Genomic DNA, 8,773 nt, shown 5'->3' with positions numbered 1-8,773 from the left:
AATGGTTTTTTCGCGGAAGGAGTCTGTCCATCTTTTTCGAAAGTCACACATATGCTCATACATATACACAAACACATACTTCATTGAATGACACGAATTGTCACGTCACTTTATCGGTACAAGAATATGATTGACATCACGTTCATGAACATATTAAGTGTGATAAGGCTTTTTCACCGAGCTAGATATGACGCGAGAAAAGTCTTCATTTTTATTACACGTTGTAAACGATACAACAAGGTCTTGTCGTCGTAATCGATCGGAGAATATTTCTGCAGGATCGATTTGGCAACGAAAAAAATCTCTCGCGTCACAGGTCCATTGACCTGTAAAGTTTGGACGATTCCGCTGAAAGTATCGACATTTCCCAGACAATACGCAAGCCCGAAGGAAGTTAGCATGATCTCTAAGATACACCTGAAAGTATTTAGAACGTATGTTGAATGCGTTTCAGGTATGTTTTGGACTTTCCCGGCCACTTGAGTTCTCGCGAAACGCGATAGCGTATAATCTCGTCAAATAATGTAGTAGTAAACGGGGGAGAAATAACACGAGAGTTTTCTACCCCCTATCTAGTCGTAAAGTTTCGCTGCATGGATACGAAAACACAAATTTTTTATTCGAAATTGTTATTTAATTTCAATGAGAGCTTTAATGTGACACAGCATTCGAAAATGCACGAGATAAATCACTTCAACTTCCTGTCACACGCAGGCTATTCGATGAATATACCAGTCATTTTAATTTTCCATTCGTAACATAAATTGTCGGACGAAATACAATTGGCGATATACGATAATATATCTGAAATTATCTCGATAAGCTTTTAGGTTGTTTTGTTTGACCGAGGTTAATCACCTACAACCATCAGATTTTACAAAACGAGCGGCGATACAGTTCGCCTTAATCACGTCTGAGAATCTGAGAAAACTGGATACACACTTGCACTGACAAAGATAGATCGCGAAATTTTGCTGACGAAAGAACGAGAATGTTAATTGTCTATTCCTGTTTTGGTACTATCGAAACATCGTGCGATCCATCTTTTCTGACATAAGCAATTACTCATTCTACGCAATAAAACAACTCTTTGGTACACGAAATCGTTGATCTCGCGATAGATAGAGCAAATTTTCGAACAAGTGAGATACATAGCATTGAAAACTGAGAAAATATTACCGAAAGGTTTTGGATATTTAAACTCTGAAATTTACACGTGGAATTTTAAATTATAATATTTTTATCTATATATTTAATCTATCACAAGCACGACTTGAGAGAAAATATGACATGATTGAAACTCCGATATTAACGCAACCAATGTCGAGAAGAGATTATGAAGGCGTCTGAAAAATTAATTCTACTCTTTTAGACATCTCAATTATCTTTTGATATAACCGTATAAATATTCACAATAAAAACTATAATAGACAGTACGTACTTTTTATCATCGCTGATTACAATCTACGAGAGAACGCTATTTTTTTTATCTATAATGAAAAATGAGATGTTTCAAATTTACTTGTAATTCGTGAATAAATGCTTAGCGATTTAGGAAACGCCAAGCGTACATCTCTATGCAACTTCGAAAATCGATGGTGAGATACGGATCATTCATAAATCAGAATTTAATAGCGATACGCGGCTAAATAGACAATGACGCGCACTCTTCGGACCTCGGTAACGGCCCGACACAATGCGTTGATTTATGATCGTGGCGAGTTAATATTTTTTTCTCAGCGCGGACAACGATATTCATTGATATTAATAATATCGGCCCACACGATGGGCGCAAGTATCTCCGCAAGATTAATCACTTTTAATAATAGACGAACAATAGAGTGTCATTGTCGTCACTCCTCGCGCTTGGAAATGAAAATTATATTATACTACATGCGGGCAATTTTGCGTTACAAAATGATTTCACAATTTTATGGCGGACGGTTTTTGTAATAATCTATAAATCTTTTCTACAGATATTAGTCTTTTCATAATTACGATTACTAAATATATATATTTACTATTTTTATTATATAAAAAGTTTTGAAAACAATTTTAATCGTTACAGAATCTATTGAAATGAGAGAAATATTACGTCTCCCGTAATATAGCGGTATGAAATATTAACGTGTGATGAGACATAGCATCCAAAACACACAGTTTTTTTTATCTAACGATAATTGCTCTCTCGAGACGAAACGGCAAACGATCTTGCCTCGTGTTCATTATCGTATTATCGAAGGACGATCGGGGTTCATCATGAATTTCCTTCCGAATTCTCCTTCATTATTCATCGGATGCTATCGAATTTAGAAGCAACCGTTTTTCCGTTTTCTTTAGCATAAATTTGCATCGGCGTCGTTAGCCGGTTCGACAGGATGGTTGCTAGATGACATTAACATGTAATACACACACATTGTAGCTTTCGAGCTACAATTTATCACTGATCAGCCGCGGACAGTTGGTATCGAGCATGTAAAAAAGCTCTATTGCATTGCGTACTGCGCGGACTGCATGCAAAAAGGTTTCGCGGATTCGCATATACGCAATTTATCGACATGTGTGTTGCTACGAATAATCCGTTTATGCGATCGTTCGAAAGTAGATCGTCCTTTTAACTATATTTCTTTATCGAATAATTTTTATATAAAATAAATCAAACGCGAAATTTTTTTTTTTTATTTGAAGTGAAATTATTTTTTATGGTAAAATATTATTATATATTTTTTCTGTTACTAAAGAATTTTGAAAATTATTTTTAGTTTTGAGAAGTAGTTCGATTTTCTTTATCTAAATATTCTCTGTCTAATTTTCGACGCGAAGAAAGCGGATATGCCGAGAGAGGAAAGACTTCGCAGAAGGAAATTCTAAAGCAACTCTCGCGAAGTTATACTGCCAACGAAATATGCTACATCAAAAGTATGTATATGAGACTAATCGGGATATATTATCCGCAACTGCCATTCTCTTGGAAACCTTCTTCTCAGTATTGCGAAAGTATTACGATAGTACAACGAATAATCAACCGAGCATCAACCCTTGCTATACGACTTTTAACACAGAACCAAACGTGTTCTTCTCCTCGCGGGAGGCAATGATTATTCGTTAATTATAAACGCGTTTTACAAAATTCTGAGCGCTACGTCCGTTTCGTGAGGCGAAACGAGACGTCGGTTTCACGTCAAACGGGGGTTTCTGATTACAAATATCGTACGAAATCACGCGTAGGTAGGTAGGTCAAGGCATATAATCGATGTCAACTCGTGACAATACACACTAGGAATTCAATGCCTTCTGAAATGCCTTCCAAATGCGGTGTTCGATACACCGGATTGTATACAAAGAGGAACGACGACACGACGAAGTTAATATTCTCGTCGGTTCCTTGCGCGCCGTATTGACGCGACTTCATCACTTTCCTTCGCGCGAATTTGACAACTGCGACATTTTCTTATATGAATATTTTCTCTTTTGAGTTCCCGAATATACATATCTTGTATCATTTAATAATTGGCGAAACGGATCTTCTCCGGTTCTTTTTATTTTATACTATCATCGCAACACTGTATGTTAATAAGTTAATATACATATATATACAGGGTGTCCGGTAAAGATTGTGCCAACGCTCGTGAGCGGGTAGAGCACAATAAACAAGTTCTGCAAGTTCTGCACCATTTTGCAATTTTCGTAATAATTATTGAAATATTAATTAAAAAAGATTGGCGAATGAGCGCGCGTTTCGACCATGGGACGCTAGACTATGGGACGTACGCTCAGCGGCGAGCTTCGCAGTATCGCATGGCAACGAAAAGTTTGGCCTCGCGACGAGGGTCGGGGTACGCGCGAACAGCGAGCGGCCATTATTAACAATTATTAAATGATTTAGATAAATAATGCTAACTAAATGCTTGCCTAACAATTACAAAAAGAATTAATTGGGTGAATAAAATATTTAATTCAGAGAATTTAATTGATTCAACTACAAGTTTTTTTTCCTTCAACAAAACTTTAATAACTGTAATCAAATTTTGATAGCAAAAAATAAGATATTTGATAAGTATTATCAGATATTTGGGTAATTATCACCAAATCGTGGTAACGAGAAATTAAAAAGTATCAAACTTAAAGATTATTAAATATTATTAAATTATTATTATTTAAATATTATTAAATTATTATTATTTAAATATTATTAAATTTAAATATTATTGATTTAAATATTTTTTTAGTTTGACAATGAATATCGATTCCGCGTGCCTGTGATTACTAGCCTTGTGCTTACTGACTGTGTTATGCGTTTCTGCTTGCTGAGTATCTTTCTTAAAGGCTCATAGCTTACATTATCGAACGCTTGAAATTTCAAAAAATATTAAAAACTATTATCTAAAAAAATTAAAAACTATTATTTATAAGGTACATTGAAGAGAGACGAAACGTTTGGACACAGATAACATTTTGGGTGTAGATTTATCATGCGTAAGTGAATCAAAAGATATATCGTGATTAGTCGCCTGTGTCCTCTCCTTGTAAGTAGAGATCGAAACGTACATTTTTCTATGATTTAAAGTTATTTAAATAAAAAAATTTATGTACTCTAATTACCGCCACTGGCTCTTGTTACCCCTTTTTATTTTGTTTGTTACATTAAGAATCCTATTTTGTAACTTTTAACGATATCGTTACGTATCATTGCGCAACTAAAACATCGAAAAACAGTTGCGCAATGGTATCTTAGCGTATGGTTATATTTCGATTTAGTAAATGAATCTATTGTATGTATTATATAATTAGTCCGATTATATGATGCTTTTACTTACCGGAAATAATTAATCATGAGCATATATTTTTTGGCAATGACGACAGCAGATTACATCATCAAAAAAATATTAGAATAAAGAAGATAAAAGGTAAATAGGACAAACAAGATAAAAAAAGGCAATAAGAGCCATGCGCGACCTAATTATCGTGCATCGCTCTTATTGCCTTTTTGTTATCTTGTCTGTTCTATTTATCTTAAATCTTTTTATTTAGATAGCTTTAAATCATAGAAAGACGTACGTTTCGATCTCTTCTTCGTATCATCTTCAGCGCAAATAAATAATAAATTTTTTTTTCGGTTAATTTATCGATTTCTAATTCCCGAAGTAGAGATCGAAACGTAAATTTTTCTGTGATTTAAAGTTATTTAAATAAAAAATTTATGCGCTCTAATTACCGCGACTGGCTCTTGTTACCCTTTTTTATTTTGTTTGTTACATTAAGAATCCTATTCTGTAACCTTTAACGATGTCGTTAGATACCATTGCGCAACTGTTTTTCGATGTTTTAGTTGCGCAATGATACGTGTAGTTGAATCAATTAAATTCTCTGAATTAAATATTTTATTCGCCCAATTAATTCTTTTTGTAATTGTTAGGCAAGCATTTAGTTAGCATTATTTATCTAAATCATTTAATAATTGTTAATAATGGCCGCTCGCTGTTCGCGCGTACCCCGACCCTCGTCGCGAGGCCAAACTTTTCGTTGCCATGCGATACTGCGAAGCTCGCCGCTGAGCGTACGTCCCATAGTCTAGCCGCGCGAAACGCTCATTCGCCAATCTTTTTTAATTAATATTTCAATAATTATTACGAAAATTGCAAAATGGTGCAGGACTTTTCTGTTCAGTTTATTGTGCTCTACCCGCTCACGAGCGTTGGCACAATCTTTACCGGACACCCTGTATATGTCGCAGCCAGATTACATAATCCATCGTTTTATAAAACGTCTAGGCATTTTATAAAGAATTTATTTGTCTTATTATTCTGTACATAAAAGTATTACGGTAAGATTATCGAAAACTAAATATTTTACGAGATATTTTATTTTTTATATCAAAATATGTCAGATTTAAATATAAAATAACTCTAAATATAAAATTACCTACTTCTATACATATTTTTATATAAGCCTGGCGTACACGTGTGGGATGATAAAAACGGCATTGCGTGATCTTAGTCTCCTTCTTTTTTAGGCTATCGAAATCTTCATTTTTCATAGTATAATCACTTCTAAAAGTTTAGTTGATACCACATGATGTATGTATATATGTATACAGGGTGTCCCATTTTAAAAGTTCCATCGTCATAACTTGTTTATTTTTGATTGTAGAAAAAAATGTTTCAGACAAAAGTTGTATAGTTTCGAGGGGGCCACATGATAAAAATATGGATTTGACCTTGAGTGACCTTTTCAAGGTGAGATCAATGTGATCGACGTTTTCTTAAATGGAACCCCCCTTTTTTATTACATATTCTTGTAGCTTATCTCGAGAGCTTTTCAAAACACTATAATAAAGTATTACGGTAAGATAGACCACGTATCGATCAAGACGTGTTCGACTTACAGTATTCTTAAACCACGTGCTCAAGAATCCTTCCTACAAACTGTGAATTATAATAATAATGTTAAAAACCCAACATAATGTTCAAACGAATTGTGCTAATTACCGGTAGCACACTATTGTTGAGATTATCAAGTAGCTTTGCCGAACAGAGTCACTCCACATCAGAACAATGGACATTTAATGAAAATAATTCTTTGGATTCGGTGAATTTAAACAATATTTTAGATGACGATAATTGTAATAATGAACAGTGTTTTGCAAACACGGTATCATTAAATCCTATCAATCTACCGTTGTTACCTATAATCTTTGCTCAGTCAGAGGATTTGCCAGATGGAAAATGTAAAGAAGACACACAACGATTTTTAAAGAAATTGCAAAATGGTACTCTGTGGGCTGTGCAAAGTAAGTATCGAAAATTACAAAACTTGTATAAACGAAACTACTTAAAAATTTGTGTTTATAAATTATTATTGCGAGAAATATTAAAATACATTTTTTTATTAAATATTATATAGTAAAAGGGAGATTAGATATATATTCAAATAGTTTAAATAATACAAAGCTTCCTCTATGAGGAAGCAAAAATTGAAAAATCCGCATGCTTAAAGCAGCTTAAGCTTTGTAAGATAAAATGATGAGGAAGCAATGTGCAAGTTTCTAATTTTTTTTTGTTCTCTCGCCCCACATTATGCTTACTTCGTGCTGTGAATAATTGTTATCATAAAGATCATAATTTTGACGAGTCTTATTAGTTAACTATTGTGTGAGATTTTTTTTCATTCTTTAAGCACGAGGATGTGTATACAGGAACGAGGAAATACTCACCGCATTCGTCGCTATTTATTGAAACTAGCTTTATGCGTACCAGCAACATGTAGCGCAAAAGACGTAGAAACGGCTTTAAAAAGGCCTCTAGAAAAGATCGGTGCAAATAACAATATTAATATAGAACCTGTCATTCATGTAGATTCATGTAGATTTTTGCCAAACAATTGAGATCAGTGACATTGTAACCAGATATTTTAGGTAAATATAAAAAGAACGACATTATTTTTTTCCGATATTTGAAACTTTTTTCAAGTATACATATAAGTGTATATAAGTGTATACAAGTGTATGGAATATACTATATTGCACAATTTAAATTTTCAAGATTACAAATATATTATCTAAAGAGCCATACCATTGTTTGATTCTATTAAAACATATTTCGATTTATAAATTAATAGATTAACACCGTCCTACGCCATAATAATCTTCTTTCATGTTTGGATCTTACCGCTTCTTGGTTCGGGACCCTTTTGGAAGCATGAAATCGTACACGAGAGCGAGGAATGTGCCGCTAATTGGTGGTCAAATCTACTGTATATTAACAATTATGTAAAATCAACAGAAATGGTAAGATATTTTAGATCGATTGATATATAGAGATAAAGAATTCTTTTATAAACAATATACATATCTGTTTTTTTTTATTTAGTGTATGTTTCAAACGTGGTATTTAGCCGTCGATTTCCAGTTATTTATTCTTAGCCAACTTGTAATTTACGCATTTTGGCGTATGCCTCGTAAAATTGGATATTCTTTTCTTGGAACGCTAACAATCATCAGCTGTGCTATACCATTTTTTTTAACATATTCATATGGCGTATCGCCTATTTTTCTATTTACGCTGCGATAAATTATGCGTGTATCATTTATATATATAGCGTGTTTTGTGAAATACCATATACATATATTTATGTTATATATATATGTTATATATGTTATATAAGAAGTACTTGTGCTAATTTTCTAAATGGTATTTTAACGCATAATGTAAGAACTAAAGCAACCAAAAACGAAAAGACTGTGTCTGGAATGGAATCCCATATCTAGACAGAGAAAATTTATAATTATAACAGCTACTCGTTTAAATAGATAATATGCAAAAAACATGATTAGTATAGGATTGCAATCTTGTAAATTTTGTAAGTAATTTATTATTTAATTGGAGCATTTAATTGTTTAATAATTACATAATACATAGAGTTACATATATTTATAATATTATACTGTTCAAAAATAAGAAATAATATTAGAAAATATTTTAAATACTCATTTAGTGACAGCTTTTTTTGAGGGAAGAAGTACTTGTGCTAATTTTCTAAATGGTATTTCAACGCATAATGTAAGAACTAAAGCAACCAAAAACGAAAAGACTGTGTCTGGAATGGAATCCCATATCTAGACAGAGAAAATTTATAATTATAACAGCTACTCGTTTAAATAGATAATATGCAAAAAACATGATTAGTATAGGATTGCAATCTTGTAAGAAAATCATCATATACGTACTATATCATAAAATGAAAACATTCTGGCGCTTCTTCTTCGTCCGTTGTT

General features: G+C 33.1%; 2 long non-coding RNA genes across 2 annotated transcripts; one reads left to right on the top strand and one right to left on the bottom strand.

Annotated features, from left to right (window-relative positions):
- Positions 1-7,386: 7,386 nt before the first annotated feature.
- On the top strand, positions 7,387-8,249 carry LOC115242787. The gene is made up of 3 exons (XR_003885105.1): positions 7,387-7,414; positions 7,618-7,786; positions 7,869-8,249. It is a non-coding gene; the product is annotated as an uncharacterized LOC115242787 (long non-coding RNA).
- A 105-nt stretch (positions 8,250-8,354) lies between these two features.
- Positions 8,355-8,773, bottom strand: LOC115242788. The gene is made up of 2 exons (XR_003885106.1): positions 8,726-8,773; positions 8,355-8,614 (listed from the first exon to the last, which is right to left on the bottom strand). It is a non-coding gene; the product is annotated as an uncharacterized LOC115242788 (long non-coding RNA).

This window comes from Formica exsecta, unplaced genomic scaffold (genome assembly GCF_003651465.1).
Source record: "Formica exsecta isolate Colony F162 unplaced genomic scaffold, ASM365146v1 scaffold629, whole genome shotgun sequence".
Lineage (NCBI taxonomy): Eukaryota > Metazoa > Arthropoda > Insecta > Hymenoptera > Formicidae > Formica > Formica exsecta.
This window is presented reverse-complemented; position numbering and strand designations above follow the sequence as displayed.